Here is a 21,312-nt window from a genome sequence, read left to right as displayed (position 1 = left end):
GCATTTATTCTGTTGTAGTTTATGCGTTATCGACGGAGTAGATTTAATTTAATCCAATAAGTTTAAATGAAATGTAAGAAAAAATGCAAATAATTTAATATTCCGTACAAAGAAGTCATGTGGTGTACACATCAGATTTTTTTACCATTATTAATATTTTAAACCAGGGTTTCTTAAACGTCTTTTCTGTCGCGACACCTTTTTATCACTGAGATTTATTTGTAACCCCCAGGACCTCATAATATTTACAAAAAAAAAGTAAGACCCCATAAGAATTGCGCAAATCCGACACACGCGTAAGTGAAACTGTCGATTTTTTCACTTGCACTGTAATATATACTATTGCAATTTTAGGTCATTAACTTTAATTTCTAATTTTAAGATATAGAACAATGTGAAAATTTTAAATAAGTAACAGACAGCGTCACGCGCAAAGCAAGGAAAATGAACATTTGTATTATAAAAAGAATGCTTCGAAATGTTTTCGTTTTTCTGTTTGTCTGTATTGCCTCATCTTTATCTATTTTCAGATACATTGTGTAAACATATTTGGCAATTGTAAAATTGTTACAATAAGTTAAGGGGTATCAGAAACCCCTATACCGACGACGTTAAATTGGCCATTTTCGATGTACCTTTTCTCAAAATCTGCTGTAGATACAAGCTTGAAATTTTTTCTGTAATTAAAGTATACCTATCTGATTATACAGAAATGAGTCTTTGAAACATTTTGAATTTTAGAGTAAATTACAGGATATTTTGTTAGGCATAGTAAAATTTAGCACTTTTCTCACACAAAAAAATTAAAAACTTTTTTTCCTAAGTTTATTACAAAAGCTCATTTCAGTAAATATTGGGGAACCTAATAAATAAGCCATGAAAAGTTTACATACCTTTGAGCAGTAGTTCCTGAGAAAAGGTACATCGAGTGTAAAAAAATCACGTTTGGAGAAAAACGCGTTTTTATGTAAAAATCCTCATTGATCAAAGCAGTAGATGACAAATTAAAAATAGATTTTTTTACAGTTCTAATTTTCATAGAGATTAAAGAATGGTATTTTTAGAAAGATAAAAGTATAGAGAATTTGAAAATGCAAAAATCCGAAATCAAAATTTTTTGAAGGTTTTGGGGTTCCAACTCCCCTTAAAGAAATATCAAAAGAAACAGTTCTATATCTCCCGTTCTACTGGACCTATTGTCGAAATTAACCTGCGGTTTCCATGTCTTGAAAGCGCGACTTAAAATATATATTAGATTTATATATAGCATTGTTCTAACATACATATTTTGACACAAAATCGGACTTTTTCTGAAATGGCATACCGATTTTTTTCCATATTTCGATTCTCTGACACTAATTATTGGCCGATTGACGAAATTAAATTTTCGTTTTTCATGTCTCGGAAGCGCAACTTAGAATATACGTTAAATTTATATATAGTATTGTTCTGAGATAGGTATTTTGACACTAAATCGGACATTTTCTGAATAAACTTACCAATTCATATTTCGATTCTAAGACTCAAATTACGCCAAAGTAGTAAGCCTTGTAAAACTCGCAAGAGTGGTTTTCAAAAAAATCCGCTCTCAAAATTTTAGCTCCTCCGTGTTAATTGAATTTGGTATATATTTAATAATATTTCCTATCTTTATTAAACTCATATTATTCTTCCATTCACATTTCAAAATTTGGGTTCATTCTAAATAAAATTCGCCATTTTTTCTGATTTACTTTTAAAATTTGTGTTTTTATAAAGTTGTTACAAATTTTTTGAAAATCATTTTGAATTATAAACTATAAAATTCTACCATCATTTCTAAGTAGATGTACTATTTCTAAGCATATCTGCAAAAAATTAGAGTTTTTTTATTTAAAACATCATAAGTTTTACGTGAATTTACATATTGGCGAGTTTTGAAATTTAGCATATTTGTTATAAGCGATGATAACGCCAAATGTTGTTAACGCACTATATTAAAATTAATTGAAAGTATGAACGATGACCATTTTCCTTTCATGTACAACGAAAAAAAAATCTGATGTGTACTGCACATGTCTTCCTTGTACGGAATATTGAATTATATGCATTTTTTCTTACATTTCATTTAAACTTATTGGACTGAATTAAATCTACTTCGCCGACAGCGCATAAACCACAATAGAATAAATGCATTCTTTTAAATTCCCTCTAGCATTTGTTTACCATAGCGACACTCTGGCGCTAGGTTCACTTAACAGTATAATATTTCGTTCATATTATTACTCATAATGCACAAAATTTATATCATTTAAAAGAATAGAATTATCTAATCGTTGCCACATGTTCTATTCAAATACTATCATAAAGCTAGAAAGATGTATAAAAGAAATTAAGCAAATAAAACTAAAAAGAAACAGTTTTTCACAGACGATTGAGCATTTCTCATTCAATTAATTCAGTTCTCACTTCGCGAGAAGGCAAAAATACATAAAAACTCAAAATATCTATATTAAAAATTACGAAGTAAATCTTAAACACTTATTTCCTCGATAAAATTCCAGAAAGAATTAAGCATGATTTAATTGGCAAGAATAAATGAATACGTTATCTCTGTTGTTGCGAAGCTAAATTTCTCTAGATTGGCAACAAATCCACTAGTCTCCTGTTTCAAATGTAAACATCAGTGGCCGCCATTAAAAACAGGGCTTAGCGGCAATTGAACAACATTAAAATTGCTGATAATTCTAAAAATATTGCATAAAGATTTACTAAAGGCATAAAAACCTTAACCGGAAGATGAAAACAACATAATTCAATCATTTTTAAAGAAAAAATATACAGTTTACAAAGATATACGAGTAAAGAAACTGAGATCACTGAGCCGGGTAACAGAGTGGATATATATATAAATATATTTATATACGTTTGGTGCGGCCGATTGCAACCAAAATACGAGGTGCACATCTACATGTTATAGCAGTCCTATATACATAATTTCAACGTTCTGAGGCTACTCGTTTTTAAGTTATGCGAGATACGTTCGTACGTTCGTACGTTCGTACAGACGCCACAAAAATTCTCTTCAGAATTAATTTTAAAGCAGTTTTATAATTTTTTGGAAGAAATGAGCCTTTTATTCCGTCCTTACGTACAGATATAACCCAAAAACATCGTTAAATTACATTTGATAGCGGTCAAAATGGATATTTTCGTTGAAATATGCTGCTTGAAACTTTTCGCGATTACAATACTTCCTTTTTACTTCGTACAAGGAAGTAAAAAGGAAAATAGAGTGTTATAAGTTAGGAAGCTGCCGAGTGAATTAATCTTGACGTACACTGAAAAAAAGGGGCCAAGATAAATTTCTCACAAAAACAACAAAATTTAATACCTAGGTATAATTTGAGTCGTAGAATCGAAATATGGAAAAACATTAGTTTGTTTTTTCAGAAGAAGTCCTTATTTTGTGTCAAAATACTTATGTTAAAACAGTTCTATATATAAATCTAACATATATCCCAAGGTCCAATCGGTCCGGTGAAACGGGATATATAGAACTGTCCCATTTTTTGTGCAATGACAATTGCTAATAATTTAATCTAATGTTAATTAAGTCGTCGATTCCGTTTGTAATAAATATCAATTTCGATTAACTCCTTTATATTAAATGCGTAGTTGAATAACCATAAAATAGGTTTCACAAATCATAATTATAACGAAAGAGCGAATTGTTGTGCGGTTCTTTTTATTTTGTAAACAATGAAATTATATTTCCAAAGCTAAAACAACAGACTTGAATGTAAGAAGAGGGCTGATAACTGATTATGTAATTAGCCGCAATTAGCTAATTAGTAATAGTAAATTAGTTCTTATTGAGCGTATGATAGAATGTTAAGGAAGCCTATGAACAAGTATAAAAATTATCTACCGAGAAAGGACATCTAATCCGATCAAAGAGAATAAATGCATTGTACAATAATATAATTATAATATCATATACTGCAATTCATTATACTTATAATAAGTCTGAAATACGTAATTTTCGCAAAATATTGAGCAAAACTCGCGTTTTTATAAAACAGGCTCCCATACTTTTAAATTAATTCTAAATTAAATCGGTATATAATGAAGTGTGTAATTTGAAATGAATTCCCAAAAATTGTTCATTGAATATTCTATATTCAAATTCATACAGCTATTTCGTATTCTGTAGACATACCTTCGCATGTAATTAAATTATTTCCCCTATCTTCTGCATGACAAATTGGACAAAAAATCTAAAATGTTAAAAAATTTACATAATTTCTACAACATGTATATTTGGAATTTAGAAATTCTAGAATTTGGAAATAATTTAATTAAAATTGATTCTCGTATCAGAATTCATGTGTTTAACACGAAAATTAATAAAAGTTTTATTTCTATGTTTGTGTCGTCCCCTGTGACCGGAATATGTAAGATGACGAAGATAGTAATCTACATGCTGGTATACAACTTCGTTCTTATTATCAAACTTTTTGATTAATTCAGACGAAGCTTATGGGCAAGAAAATCGCCTCCCGACATCAATAATTTACAGCAAAAAAAAAAATTTTTAATTATAAAGTAGGATGGAAACGTCCACAGCAATTAGATTGTTCTGCAAGCGGTGTGAAAGAACTCTTTTTTTTTCGTATGACAGAATTCAAATGATTCCGCAATTAAAACGTTGACGCCATTAAAATGAAGACAGCGTTCTCTGTACAAAACGTTAGCTTCTCTACATCTCTATGGATGATGCTATCTCACCTGAAAATGATGAAAACTTCTGCTGAAAGTTAAGGGAATTTTGACATTTTGTCGTTTATCTTCAGAGTTGGTCAGCTGATTTTAATGGAATTTTTTGTAGTCATTGATTGATACTAGTTTAAGCGCATTATACTGCGTAATAGGCTCATTGGTGTAGGAAGTTCTAAGACACAGATTGCATTATCGATGAACAAAGGAGCTTCATATGAGACATAATTTCCTTTAACAGTCATACCGCTTTTACAAGATATTTTCATGCTGGATATAGGGAAGCCTAGTACCCATGAAGCAGTCGGCCGCATTCTCAAAGCTAAGCTTTTCTTTTTCATTTCCTGGAGGGGCCTGGGAAGGCGAAGACGAGCTGCAGTTGTCGTCTTAGGCACATTCCACGCATGTTCTATAGGATTTAGGTCTAGAAGATTAGCTACCCTAACTGTCTGGTTAATATCCTCATAGTACAGAAAATCATTTATTATTTTACCGCATGTTGAAATGCATTGCTGTCTACAAAAAAAATGAAAGTAAACTGCGAAACTTTCTAAAGCGAACATAGGCTTCTAAGATCTTTTCTGTTTGCAAGAACACCCACTCCTTGCATCTCGTTCATTTTTGAACACAAGAGAGCACATTTAGCATGGTGCAGCCAACATCGATTTTGAACAAAGCACCAGCGAGTAACTTTTCTGTTCACAGGTATAGTTTGACCGCCTCATCCGCGACAACGAGCGCAAACACGCATGCGCCATTCGGACCGAATTATTCTCAAAATAGGGTGGAAGGATGCGGACTTTCTTTCCTTCCAACATAGCTCTTTCCGGAGAAGAGAAGACACTTCACGTCGCAGCAAGTAATACTGCCCCTTTTGGACGCGTCTATGTATTTTGGCAGAATGCCAACCAGGGTCGCCTTTAAGACGATCGAACTATACGTCCCACTGATTATTGATGTACTATCATTTAGAGAGAACCCAGAATCCGCTTTCCTGTCCTCCAACGTCCGAGAAAAGGCCCAATTTAGCAGCCGAGGTTTGTTGGTCTATGCAACCATCATAACAGATGGTCGCACAGACAATCATATCTTTGAAAAATGCCTTGCGACTGTTACAGGGTATAGCTATTAGATATTTGCCTATTCAGTGGTGCAACCCACCCTCAGTTTTTATATACAAGAACACTTGTCCACCTAGAGAACGATATTCTGGAAACTTACTGGTTTATTAACTGAATAGATAGGCTGACCACATTCCCGGACCTTAACCCTGTACAGCGTGCCAGGGAAGCTTTTGGAAAAGCAATTTTAACTCCCCTTTTTCTTCTCAGAACATCCCTTGTAGCAAAAACGGAATCTCTGGAGTAAGTAAAAGTTTTCCTCTGGAGTATTAGGTTGTCCGGAAAATAATGCAGGTTTTTAACCTATATCTTTAAAGTATTCATAACTCAACTCAAAAACAATTTTATTGATCAAAATAAGCACCAGCCGAATCAATGCGCTTTTGCCAACGAGATATAAATTTATTTGTGCCTGTAGAATAAAATTCTGGAGTTCTGGATAAATATGACTTTCGAAAGTGTTGTGGTGTCAGACCACTGAGCCGAATGTCGCCGGTTGTTGTAGAGAATTCACTTTTCATCGCACGTAACAATTCGATCAAGAAAAGGGTCGTTTTTGTTGCGGAGAAGAACAGACGTCACTTCAAAACGACGATTTTTTTTTTTTTTAATTTTCGCTCAGTTCGTGAGGCACCCACTTATCGAGCTCCTTTGATTTTCCTACACGATTCAAGTGATCAGAAATCATTGTTTTGCTTACGCCAGGCTCCTCCGCAAGCTCTCGAACAGCTGTGCACGAGTCTGTATCAACTAAAGTCTTCAAATCGTCGTCATCAACAGCTAAAGAGCGTCCACGATGCTCTTGATCTTCCAGGTCAAATTCTCCACGACGAAACTTTTGATACCACCTTTGAACTGTAACACTTTTCTCGTCCCATAACTTGTCGACATTTTGAGCCGTTTGTGCTGCGCTGTGGCCTAGCTTGTACTCATAAAAGTAAATTTGCCGAAAATCCCGTTTTGACATCTAAACAATAAAATCTAGTAAATATTTTTTTAAATAATTTTGGAACAAAATGGTTATTATAGAAACATAGAGCGAAAATAGAGCTTCAAAATAAAAAAAAAATATATATATATATACGAGTATATAATTCAAAATATTTTTGTTGTTAAAAATGTACAGGAAAGATAAACCATTACAAAAACCTGCATTATTTTCTCGACAACCCGATATTTGAAAACAGTGGAACAGTTTGCATCAAAGACTCTTAAACTTCCTAATTTCCAGTATGACGTCACGTTTTGAGAGCGTTATGCAGTTAGACCTCTATTAGCTTAATTTTTTTTTTTTGGGGGGGGAAAGGGTTCTACCTTCCAACCTCTTTTTCAGACCTTCCTTCACCGATGAGCCTTATGAAAGATCATGTACCATGGGTTTTGTATTTTACATTGTGTATTATATCAACCCATGTCCATACCGAATTTCATTAAAATCTGTACAAGAATTCTAGAGATAATCGGCCAAATTTGAAAATTTTCTTAAATTTAAATAGATCGTAATTCGATTACTAACTAAAGGAATAATTCATTTCTTTCCTTTTCACAGTAAATCTGGAACACGACCCGCATTTTGTAAATATTATCAGATTTTTAAAAATGTATTTAACATGAATTTTGCTGATGTATCTCGATACGATTACGAAGATGATTTTGAGAGGTAAAAAATATATTCACTAATAAATTAATCATGCTTTTGAAATGTATCTTTTAAGCAGATCACGAAGTTTACAGAAAGCATGATTTCTTAACAAATTTCTGAATTTCTCTTGCAGTTGCAAGTTAAAAGGCGTCGTCAGAAGCATTTTGAACCAACTTCTAAAAATATTATATAAAATAATAACGAGGCAGAAATTTTTAACATCCAAAGGAAAACATTTTTATGAAGCATGATTATCTGGTACAAATTATTCAATGCAATACTGTATCTAGAAAGGTATGAAACCCATGAAAAAATAAACAATCTTTCTGGGGAGGAGGAAATTACGTATATGAAAATGGCCATAAGTTTATTCACTTGCATAAACGAATCATACCATTTCCATATAATATTACCTTTCAGATAATAATTTAATTTTATTTTTATAATTATAACTTGTTTTTCTTGATAATGAATTAAAAACATTGCGTGAAGAGTGTCATAAATGCATTAGAAAAATCTGCAACAAGACAAATATTAATGTAGACTTTAAAAGCTAAAATAAAAAATACAAAGATTTCTGTTGAGAAGAGTTATAAATGAAGTTTACTTAAATTAAAGCATAACAAAAAAAAAAAAAAAAAAAAGAGTAAACTTGGAATTTAAATTTTTAAAAGTTAGTGTTTCGAGAGCAAATTAAATTGCGGTCAAATAGTGTATGCTTAATCTAATAGATGGCGCCACTACTGATTAGATAACAATCGAATTTCTCGTTTCCGCTTTTTGTCTTGGATTAGCGCAGGTTGGAAATTTTCGATTTTAGAGAAGTATTAAAAAGAGAAAGAATGGAAAAAGCGATTTGATATCTCTGGGGATAGATAAAGTGAGGAAGATACTCCTCTGGGTTTCACAAAAAGAAATTGAACGCAAGGGGAGAGCAGATTTTTATCCACCTTCCCTTTCATAGTGGACAGCTTTTTTTCCTCTTTCCTTTTGTTTCTTTTTTTTATTTCATACGTTCTTGAATGCAAAGGTATAAGTTTTCGGAAAGAAAGGAAACTCAGAAAAGAGACCCAAGAGACACTCCACGGCGAATCTCTACTTCACTGTTAACTGTAGACTCTTTAATGGTCGCTTATTTTTAATGCTAATTCTACTTTCATGTCGACAAAATGCCCTTTATACTTAAATATTCTTTCCTTTTTATTTATTTATTTTTTAAATCTTTATACTACATCTCTTTCTTTTCAGCTTTATATTCTTGTTCAATTGCAGTTTCTTTCCTCTTGAATAAAAACCAGATACGAGGAACGTTATACCACCTATGAAATTCCAAAACACAAAAACCTTGAAATGTTCAGGTTATATAAGTTTTAATATAAAAAAAAGTTTTAAAACAGGATTAAACTAAACTGTCTTTTTTTCAGTTGTTGATTTAATAAGGCACTGCATCAAACAGTTAACTTAAAGCATGAATTCACTCCCCTGGTCTTCTGTATAATTTAGAGCAGGGGTTTTCCAACCCTATGCCCGAGGGCATACAACTAGGGCTACAAAAAGGATTCTTTTGTAGCCCTAGTTGTATGCTTAAGGTCATTGTCTTGTTTGAAACAGAAGTCCTCTATTTTATGAAATTTTGATAGGTTTTAAAATATTTAATTATCTCGCAATATATCTGTGTATTTTCTCGCCTTCAACTTCCATTAATTATAGTCAAGTTACCTGGTCCTTTCCAGCTCATTACCACCCATACTATAATGCTCCCACCACCATACTTTACCAGATGGACATACATTTTTAGGATTTAGAGCCGTTTTATAGCAGTTTCGTTGCCAGCAGATCCATACAAGCAAAATTTACTTTCATCAGTGAAAATAAGCTTTTTTAAAGTCTCCAAAGTGTTATTTATATATTCTTTTGCAAAATGAAGCCTCTTATTACGATTAATTTCACTCATATACGTTTTCTACATCCTTGTACGAAATAAAAAGGAAGTATTGTAATCGCGAAAAGTTTCAGGCAGCATATTTCAAGGAAAATATCCATTTTGACCGCTATCGAATGAAATTTAACGCTGTTTTTGCGTGATATCTGTATGTAAGGACAGAATAAAAGACTCTTTTCCTCCAAAATATATATATATATATATATAAAACTGCTTTAAAATGAATTCTAAAGAGAATTTTTCGTGGCGTCTGTACGAACGTATGTACGTACGTACGTACGTATCTCGCATAACTCGAAAACGAATAGCCTCAGAACGTTGAGATTTTGTATATAGGACTGCTATAACTTGTAGATGTGCCCCTCGTATTTTGGTTGCAATCGGCCGCACCAAACATGTATAAATATATTTATACGTATATATCCACTCTGTTACCCGGCTCTCAGTTTCTTTACTCTTATATGTTTGTAAATTGTACATTTTTTCCTTTAAAAAGGATTGAATTATGTTGTTCTTACTTTCCGGTTAAGGTTTTTATTACTATAGTAAATCTTTATGCAATATTTTTAGAATTATCAATAATTATAAAGTTGTTTAAGTGCCGCTAAGCCTAATAATTTTTTTCACGGCGGCCATTGCTTGTTTACATTTGAAACAGCAGAATAGTTAGTTTGTTGCCAATCTAGAGAAACCTAACTTCTCAACAACAAAGATAACGCTTTCATTTATTATTGCGAATTAAATCATGCTTAATCCTTTCTGGAATTTTTTCGAGGAAATAAATGTTTAATAATTACTTCGTAATTTTTAATATAAATATTTTGAGTTTTTATGTATTTTTGCCTTCTCGCGAAGTGAGAACTGAATGAATTGAATAAGAAGTACTCAATCGTCTGTGAAGAACTGCTTCTTTTTTGTTTTGTTTGCTTCATTTCTTTTATACATCGTTCTAGCTTTATTATAGTATTTGAATAGAACATGTGGCAACGATAAGATAATTCTTTAAATGATATAAATTTTGTGCATTCTGAGTTATAATATGAACGAAATATAATAATGTTAAGTGAACCTAGCGCCAGAGTGTCGCTATGGTAAACAAATAGTGTGCATTTATTCTATTGTGGTAGGAAAAAATGCTTATAATGTAATATTCTGTACAAGGAAGTCATGTGGTGTACCCATCAGATTTTTTTTCTCGCCCTCCCTACTTTATACCCGAATTTCTACATGTAATTTCTTACTTTTAGTGGTTAAGACAAACCTCTGAACAAGAGCAACGTCGTTAGGTATTTTATCTCTACTAAAAAAGAGGTACTTTTTCAATCATTCTGCTTTCTTTCACTGTAAGAAATTTTAGCCACCCTGTCCTCTTTCTATCTTAGATACTCACAGTTGATTTTATGTTTACTTATCACATAATAAAAAGGTGATAAATTTAGTGTTAAAGGGTTTGCTATTTCACTATAAGAGGAATCATTATTTCTTAAATTTGCAAATCTGTGGCTCATTACTCATTACAAGTCAACGCACTCTCCTTTCCATACATTTCGCAATAATAAATTTATAATAAAATAAATAATAATAAAAACAAAACAAAATGAAAATCTGAAAGGTTTCAGATATTAAATAACGTCCAAAGAGGCGTTTTTTTTAACATTTTGTGTGTTACCTTTATTTATTAAATATCATGTTCTTCGCACTTAAACCATAAAATTCAGTTCAATAGCTATACAGCAAAATAGTTTTCAATTGAGCCTATCTTTAGAATTTTCGATACACAGTCTCACGCGCTGGAGATACAAAGGTTTTTTTTTTTTTTTTTTTTTTTTTTTTTTTTCTTTCTGTACAACGTTGCCATGGCTCACTTTGAAATCCTTCAATTTGTTAATAATAAATTCGTTAAAGTATTACAAAATATGAAATCGACAATAAAACAAATTCCAAATTTGGGCTTTATTCATTTATTCATTTGGCTTATATATACATTTGGGCTTTATTCATTTATTCATATATTCGCAGTAGGATTACGTCATTCAAAACTGGATGGCTCTAGGTACCGTTGTTTTATCACCATGCGAGAAATATACATACATTTATGCAGATTCTTCATTATTTAATTTCTTCAAATATAATACAGGGGGACAATGTTGGGTGGCAACAGTTTGGAAAGTGGAACGAACATTCAGAGCGATTCGACGCAAAATCGCAAAACGAAAACAATAATCCATCAGGGACAAAGCCCTTTTGAACTAATAAAAAGATAATTGGAACTGACAAGACTAATACAGCGTTCTAAAACCAATTGCACTTCTTTTTCTTTCATTTTCAGTATTTGAAGACAAGTTAAAACTTTTCCATTGGTTGTTCAAGTACTTTTTCTCCCTTGGAAACTTCCATAATTTCGTTTTTCGGCGTTGTGACAAGATTAACGTGATAGTTATCTATTTACTACATAAGCTGAATTGAACTCGATATTACGTAAAAATTTATTTATTTTACAACATTTACAATAAAATTATTGCATAAATTGGTATTTTTCAAACACATTTTCCTCTACAGTACCTATCGAAGTGCCAGCCATAGTAAAAGATGTGTGTGATTATGACAAAGCCTCGAGGACTATCTGCCTAAGAGGAGCGATGCCTTCGTGGAGAACTTTCTAAGGGAAACTGGCTCGTATACACGTTACACATGGGGAAAACCACGAAAACGCCCATGCAGCCAGCCCGTTTGCTGGATTCGAACCTCGGACCGAACTAGCAGTGTTCAGCGACTTTACCGCTCGGGCACTGGTGGGCTAGTAAAAGATGCTAAAGAAAACTAATGCACATTTTTGTTACATGCCGAGAATTAACGAAAGCCTCGAAATGTTGGTAACATGCATCTATCGGAAATAGAAACCTGACGAATTTAACAATTTGTCAGGCATTTTGTGACCTTTTGCACCTACTGTTGATTACGGCTGTAAATGAAAGTGAAGTTAAAGAAAGCAGCAGTTACACAGCTGTCTATTCTGCAAAATAATTCTTAAAGAATATAGTTGTCCCGTATGGAGACTGTTTTGAAGCTTTGACTACGAATTAAAAAAAAATACCCTGTTTCCCATCCAAGTGAACAAAATATACCCTAAATAAGGTAAATTTAGCATCTCGGATTCTTTTGACAAACGGATTTCAAGCCAAAGGCTGGGACACATACACCCCAGCCGTAGTTAATGGTGGGACACATATGTCCCACGCTTAACGATTGCTTTACTATAAAAGCACACCTATTATTCTGGAAAACTGTATTATATGAAATAGATTTTACATCGTATGGTACAGGGTAAATCATTCTTTGCATAAACCAAAATTCAACATTAGAGAACTATGTTCATTTGTGTATAACGAGCACAGCAGCGTTTGCATTGGAAGATGATCCCCAATATTCAGGAGATTCTAAGTACAGGGTGATCTTTTTTAAAGTGACAGTGTTTGGAGCGCCCTGTAGCGCGATCTAAAAGTCGAAATGGCACCAAACTTGGTATTTAGACTAATCAAGACATGGGGAAAAGAATTCCGTGAAAAAAATTTTAGTTCCAAAAATCGCCGCTAGGGCATTTTCGTGGCGCTGCTGCAGCTCACAATAACGAGAATCAGCATAAAACACTGGTGTCAAAGAAAAATGCAAATGTTGTGCGATGACAGCGCCAGTGACAGGGGCTATAAGAGCAAGTATAGGGTGGCCCAGAAGTCACTTTACATTTTGAAAATTAAATAACTTTTTCTTAAATGACTGTATTTAATTAATTCTTTTTTATTTTTTGCTTATTCACATTTCCATTCAAATGGAAATGAGCTTCATCTCCCATGATCAACTTGTGAATAAACTCATTGTCATTTCTTGCAGTTCTCTGAAACCTGACAGCATAATTTACTCGTTTCTGAAAGTCTGCTGGTTTTAAAGATTGCACTAATTGAACCTTGAAAACGCGTCACTAAGTTCCTTATTGCAGGCCTACTAGATGGATGTCGAACATTAAAATGGCGCATATATTGCGTTGCAACAATTGACCGTCCATTTTCAAAGTAAAATTCAATTATCTTCACTCGTTGTTCTGTTGTAAACTTGTCCATGCCAAAAATTTCCAGGGATTATATTTTTTAATTCTGAAAAGAGAAAAAGAAATATATTAATAGAAAAAAAGTTATTTAATTTTCAAAATGTAAAGTGACTTCTGGGCCACCCCGGACATGCCTCTCACGTTACCGGAACGTGCGTTACTGGTAAAGCTGTAATACATGAATCAATGTAATGCATTCGCAGCTCTTCGGGAATTTCGAATCGGAAAAAAAATTACGAAAGGGGCCTTTATCGCTGCATGGTCTTAAGGAAATGATTAAGAAGTTCGAGGCAACGGGATCACTGACCATTCGCACTGGGAGACGTAAACCAGTATCAGAAGATGTAATAACTGATATGGCAACTGCAATTGTCGAAGGATCGCAGGGAACCATTGCTGGTACTAGCAGCGCCCGAGGTGTAGCTCGACAATGGACATGAATTATTCTACAGTATGGAGAATTTCGCGGCGCGTTATTGGATTTTACTCCTACAAAATCAGCCGCTTGCACGAACTGAAACCAAGTGATTATATCAGAGAGTGACATTCGCTCTATCGTTTCTTGCCCGGGTAGAAATTGATGATGCTTTCCCATGACACATCCTGTGGGGAGATGAGTGCTATTTTTATCTCAATGGGTCCGTAAATACACAAAATACCCGAATTTGGGCTTCTGAACAGCCCCACACAGTGCACGAAATCCCATTAAATTCCCCAAAAGACACTGTTTGGTGTGGTTTCACAGCCGAATTCGTAATTGGGCCATTCCTTTTTGAGACCCTCACTCCGACAGGACCCCAAACGTGCACCACAAAGACTGAAAGTACCAAGAAATGCTGCAAAGGTTTGTTATTCCACAACTTCCGCAAAGAAACCGTCTCCAACAGACAATCCTTATGCTCCGCCACGCATTAGTAATAAGGTAAAGCAGCTGTTGCGCCAAACCTTCACTGATGATAAAGTCATAAGTCGCAGTTTTCCAGTTGCATGGCCGCCTCGTTCCCCTGACCTTACGCCAAGCGATTTTTGGCTCTGGGGTTATTTGAAATCTCAAGTTTATGTTGCTGGGGTGTCAAATTTGTCTATTCTAAAGGACAACATAACAAAGACAGTGCGGAATATTCCTCGAGATATGTTACATACGGCTGCGGAGAACGTTGCGCACAGAATGCACGGTGTTATTTCTGAGAACGGTGCTCACATTGAATGTGGTCTAATTCCTCACCGGGGAAGTTAATGTAGTAAATAAACATTAATAATTTAACTGTACGTTTGTATGTCTTGATGTCCCATGTCTTGATTAGTCTGAATACCAAGTTTGGTGCCATTTCGGCGGTTAGATCGTGCTACTGGGCGCTCCAAACACTGTAACTTTAAAAAGGAATACCCTGTACTTTTTAATCCAAAAGTTATATTTAAACTTTTAGTGGGGCATGTATGTCCCGTTTAGTAGTGAAAGGGTTAAGGCAAAAAATATGAAGTTTTACGTATCTCCAAGATAAATCATACGTGGGACCATTTGACAGTTCAAAAGACCGCAAAGCTACACCTAATAACTATTCTGTTGAATGGTTATTAATGTACCTATACCTTTGTAAGGATTATGTTAATTTACCTAATAGTTAAATTTTAAGTTACTGTCCTATATTTTCTTTATTTCAAGCTTACAACTTCCTACCAGAACGTATTTTTAGAATCGCATTTGAATGCAAATGAAGAGAAGTATTTAACTGTGAAGTTCTATTTCTTCGTTAGAAAGAGAACCAGTGATTCTGATTGGCGCGCGTTCGCCATGTTAGGCTACTCTCTCTTAAGCTATTATTTCGCTCCGCCGTACTTTAGGCCCTTGATAGCTTCACCGTTCTTTAGCGTTAACTCTTTCGCATCGAGAGACGACCAAATCTGTTTATCTGTTTTCAACAAACATCGAAAACTCCCGTGTTTACTAATTTGTCTTGGAATAGTTTTCTTTTCCCCCTGCGGTTTCATCCACTGTGTGCAGTTTCACCTTAGGGCCGGATTGCACCTGCGAACGTCAATAGCTTTCCGTATTTCTCCTTTATTTGCTTCAAAAGATTGACATGTCTTTTAACAACTCGCGCAACCAATGAGCCATACACTAACGTGGAGGGGAAAGAACTAGGTAGAAAATAAACGAGGCGTTTGGGCGGTTTGCCGTTGCCTGAATAAACGGGCGTTACGGGCGACTTCGATGCGAAAGAGTTAAGGAGCCAACTCTGTTAGAATCTTGATAGCTTCGGCTATATCTTTTTAGTTAAGATTAGTAAATTTCTTAGTTTCTTGAGTTCAAGCCTGAGCGAAGGCTTTATTGTAAAACTCCAAGAAGGAGTGCTGTGAAATTAATTTAGAATAATAAAGGGTATTTATTTAATACTTCCCAAGTTTTATTTTTCTGTCTCCCGAACTCAAGCAATTATTCGCTTACCAATTCTGAAGATTCTTCAACTTTAACTGTAACTTAAAAGTACACAGGTTAGAATCTCACAACCTAATACCCATTTCAGAGAAAAGCTTATGAAACGTGTAAATGAAAAAAAATTATATATTCCAAACTGAGCAGTTTCGGAAACTATGACTAAGGGAAACACATTTCTAGAAAAAGAATCTTACAGAAATAGAAATCCCTTCATACGAGGATTCTTAGACCCTAGAAATCCCTTTCATCCTAGGTGGCAGGAAAATAAAATAAAAATGACATCATACAATGGAAAAGGGTAAATTCTCTAACCAAATAATTGTGCAGAATCATCGAAAGCACCGCAATTGGCGCCAGTCAAAAAAAAAAAAAAAAAAAAAAAAAAAAAAAACAAGAAACGCATTAGAATTTTGCTGATAACTACATTTCGTTGCATCTGAATAACAATTTTATTGATCGGGAGGAAATTCCGTGTACACATTTAGTTCCGAAAATCTCTCAACGTGTAAGAATGAAAAGGAATATCTTCATGCACATCCGGAAACAAATCTTTCAAATAATGTTTAAGTAACATATGTTGTACCAGTTTCGGTTTTTATTATCGTAGCTAATAGTAATCAAAATGTGTATTCTTTTTGGTTAATTATTTAATTATTAAAAAGTAACATAGAACTATCTCGCTAAGCGTAAGAATGCTTTCCTAAAGATAATTTCACTAAACTCTCCGGCATTTACGTTCTACACTTGCCGCGGCTTGGCCACAACTAACGCCAGAAGTAGTGGTCATCTTATTATACAGGCCCCTAACACGTTGGCCACCTTTGCCTCCTATGAAGGGGCAGACAATTACAACCATACCTTCTCCGGGATTCGAAAGCATCGCAGTCGGCTCTCTTAACCACTAAACCGTCTGGGCGGCACTTTGATTAACTCTAGAAGCACTTATTTCATGGTTTCAGCTTTCGTGGCTTCAACTTTCATGGCTTAAGTTTTCGGTTGTTTCATTAGTCTCTCAATCACTGCTAGGGAAAAATCTGATGTGTACACCACATGACTTCCTTGTACGGAATATTAAATTATACGCATTTTTCTTGCATTTTATTTAAGCTTATTAGATTGAATTAAACCTACTTCGCCGACAGCGCATAAACCACAATAGAATAAATGCATTCTTTAAAATTCACTTTGTTTACCATAGCGACACTCTGGCGCTAGGTTGACTTAACAGTATTATATTTCGTTCATATTATAATTCAGAATGCACAAAATTTGTATCATTTAAAGAATTATCTAATCGTTGCCACATGTTCTATTGAAGTACTATAATAAAGCTAGAACGATGTATAAAAGAAATTAAGCAAACAAAACGAAAAAGAACCAGTTTTTCACAGACGATTGAGTATTTCTCATTCAATTAATTCAGTTCTCACTTCGCGACAAGGCAAAAATACATAAAAACTCAATATATCTGTATTAAAAATTACAACTTATTAAAAATTAAATTATTAAAAATTAAGTGAATCTTAAACATTTATTTCCTCGAAAAAAATTCCAGAAAGGATTAAGCATGATTTAAATCGCAATAATAAATGAAGGCGTTTATCTTTGTTGTTGCGAAGCTACGTTTCTCTAGATTGGCAACAAATTCACTACTCAGCTGTTTCAAATGTAAACAAGCAATGGCCGCCATCAAAAAAATTATTAGGCTTAGCGGCACTTAAACAACTTTACAATTGTTGATAATTTTAAAAATACTGCATACAGATTTACTAAAGGCATAAAAACCTTAACCGGAAGATAAGAACAACATAATTCAATCCTTTTTAAAGCAAAAAATGTACAATTTACAAACATATAAGAGTAAAGAAACTGAGATCACTGAGCCGGGTAACAGAGTGGATATAATATATAAATATATTTATATACGTTTGGCGCGGCCGATTGAAACCAAAATACGAGGTGCACATCTACATGTTATAGTAGTCCTACATACAAAATTTCAACGTTCTGAGGCTACTCGTTTTTGAGTTATGCGAATTACGTTGGTACGCACGTACGTACATACGTTCGTACAGACGCCACGAAAAATTCTCTTCAGAATTCATTTTAAAGCAGTTTTTTAGTTTTTTAGGAGGAAAACAGTCTTTTATTCTGTCCTTACGTACAGATATCATGCAAAAATATCGTTAAATTGCATTCGAAAGCGGTCAAAGTGCATATATTCGTTGAAACATGCTGCCTGAAGCTTTTCACCATTACGATACTTCCTTTTTACTTCGTACAAGGAAGTAAAAAAGGTTCTTATATAAAAATTCTACTATACTTGCTTATTTTAATACTTTTCCCCTCAGTTCATTTTTGACCATTTACTACCACACTTTATTTTAAATGCTATTTTTAAGTATTGCGGAAGTTGTTATACTAGTATGAGCATTGCAAAAACTTGTCAGTTATGCCATGCTAAGAATGAAAAACATGAAATAATAGAATTTTTCAATCATACCTACTATTATTCTTATCTTTCTAAAAATTAAAAGTTTCAGTAATGAAATATTGGCACTGCAAGTTTTAATTCGGTTTTCTTATGTTACAACGATGTTCAGAATTTTGGTGCATTATCTGAGTAATTATTCCTGACGACCGTTTCTTCATGAATTTTTAGAATTTTATGATTCCATTATTCAGAGCCATTGATACAGAAACTTGATGAATGCAACTTCATACTTTTCAATGTGCATATCGAAGTTAGCAATGAAGGCTAACTGCGAAACATTTTGCCTTTTATTTAGTATAAACATTGCACTCTTGTTATGTGTTATACACCTTTTATTACTTACGTTTTCCGCCTTAACGCACTACACGGAAGAGAGAGATACCTTCGTGAATCTCTTTCTAAGAGAAAATGGCTTGTATTAATACTTTACACATGGGGGAAAACAAGGAAACGCCCATTAAGCCAAACCTTTGGCGGGATTCCAAACTCGGACCGAGTTACCAGTGTTCAGGGACTTTACCGCTCCACCACTGGTGAGCCGTGTTACCTAAGCGAAGAGTTTTGTTTAGTTTACTTGAGTACGGTAATGCACTCATGAGTTATCTGCTTAAAGGGAAGATGCCTTCGTAGAGGACTTTCTTAGGGAAACTGTCTCTTATCCATGTTACACGCTTATTCACAAAGCCTACAGACCGTTTCTTCTGCTGTTTGCTCCGATTGGTTAAACAGAAAACGTAGGGTTACAGAACCTAGTGCTTGGCGACTTTTAGTTCATCGCCTTTACAATTTGTATTTGAGCGTCGTGTACCAAAAATTGTGCATAACCCGCCGGAGAAACCGCAGCTCAGGGGTAACAAGCGCGGGAAAAATCCTCAGACTTCTAGATCGCCGGTTCTGTCCACGCTTGTAGCATTCATAAACTCTGCTCTACACGGACTTATTTTTATTTCAACTTTATTGAATGACTTTTGTCATTATTTGTCTTTTCGCCTTCGGATGCGGTGTTAAAAATTAAACGCCTTTGTTTTCTCTATTTTTGTTAATGTTAATTTTTCTTATTTTTATTTACTGGTTTGTACACTTTGTAGTAGGTACCAGTAGCAAGATTACGATCCAAGATCCCGAAAAGAGTTTCAATAGAAATAGCGCATAATGGAATAAAATATAATTTTAGTTATACTTACTTTTCATAATTTAGGTAAAAAAGAATAGGTATTCGACACCCTTAAATGTTTACTGAATGTTTTCATTTGGTTTATTTTTTAATATTCCTTTATTTGTATAAATTAATGCTCTATGGAAATTTACACAATAGACTCTTTCTAACAGAAAAAAAAAGTGCGTATGCTATCTCCGTGTAAACATCTTTTCTTGTAAAACAATTACGTACTTTTAAAAGTTTAAATTCAAATAAACTGTTAATAAGGTAAGTAAGTTATTTAAAATATATTCCACAGAATTCCTCTAAGCTTTCATTTATAAACTAAAAAAATATCTAATGAAAAAAACGCTGTTTCCGTTTGTTTGGCGTTAATTACCACGCCTATAGGGCGATAACTCGCCATTCCAAATATGACCGCCAAGCAGATGTTTCATCCAATGAGAGCAGACCGTAAAGAAATGGTCTGTAGGCTTTGTGAATATGCATGTTACACGTGGGGAAAACAACGAAAGCGCAATTGCAGCCAGCTCTTTCACTGGGGTTCGAAGCTCTCACCGAACTACCAGTGTTCAGCGACTTTGCCACTCGGCTGTAGGTGGGCCCCTAAGGTTAGGTTATTTAATTACGGCAAAGCCTCGATGGCTATTTGCCTAAGGGGAGGGATGCCTTTCATGGAGGACTTTCTAAGGAAATACACGTTACACATGGGGTAAACCACGAAAACATCCATGCAGCCAGCCAGTTCGCGGGATTCAAACCTCGGACCGAACTACCAGTGTTCAGTGACTTTACCGCTCAGCCGCTGGTGGGCGGGCTCCTAAGGAGGATCTCACTTTTGGAATATTTTAAATAAGTAATGTTTGTATCCTGAATGATAAGTTTTCAAACAAAGTTCATCCTCAATGCTTTCTAGTTACACTGGTTTCGCGAAACCTGCGTCTCTGAAAACCCATTAATTGAGGAATCAAATGTAATAATCAGGAACGTATGATTCTCAAAATTTAGTCTTATCGCATTATTGGAACTGTAAATTATTCACTCCTCTTAAGTCATTCACAACTCCAATCCTTCGTGAACGAACTTCTTAGCGAAGACTCATATTCGTGCTACAAATAGGGTTTGGTTTATTTAATTATGACAAAGCACACTAGGGCTATCTGCCTAAGGGGAGGGATCCCTTCGTGGAGGACTTTTTAAGAGGAACTGGCTCGTATACACGTTAAACATGGGAAAAACTACGAAAACGCCCATGAAGCCAGCCCGTTTGCAGGATTTCAACCTCGGACCGAACTACCAGTGTTCAGCGTGGGCCTTGCTAGATAGGGAAAACCAGTCATGAAATTTACCCGTTCGCCCGGGCTCAAACCCGGACGAACTACCAGCATTCAGCGATCTTAACTCCTCGGCCACTGACAGGGTTGAATGAACTTTTGTAAAAGAACATTTCATCCTAACAAATATATTTTAGAAACGCTAGTCAGTACAATAAAACAGAATTGTATAACAATGTCTACATATCTGCTAGATATATTACACATTACAAGTTTCATTAAATTTTTTAGGTGTGAAGGAATGAATATGTATACGGAATTTTCATTGAGTATAATAATAATAACTGCTTTATACCGTGATATATTTAGGTATTACAGTTAAA

This window comes from Stegodyphus dumicola, chromosome 12 (assembly GCF_044657685.1).
Source record: "Stegodyphus dumicola isolate Sdum_Otavi_A_Nest chromosome 12, ASM4465768v1".
Taxonomy (NCBI): domain Eukaryota; kingdom Metazoa; phylum Arthropoda; class Arachnida; order Araneae; family Eresidae; genus Stegodyphus; species Stegodyphus dumicola.
The sequence above is the reverse complement of the archived record's forward strand: the minus strand, read 5'-3'. Positions refer to the sequence as shown.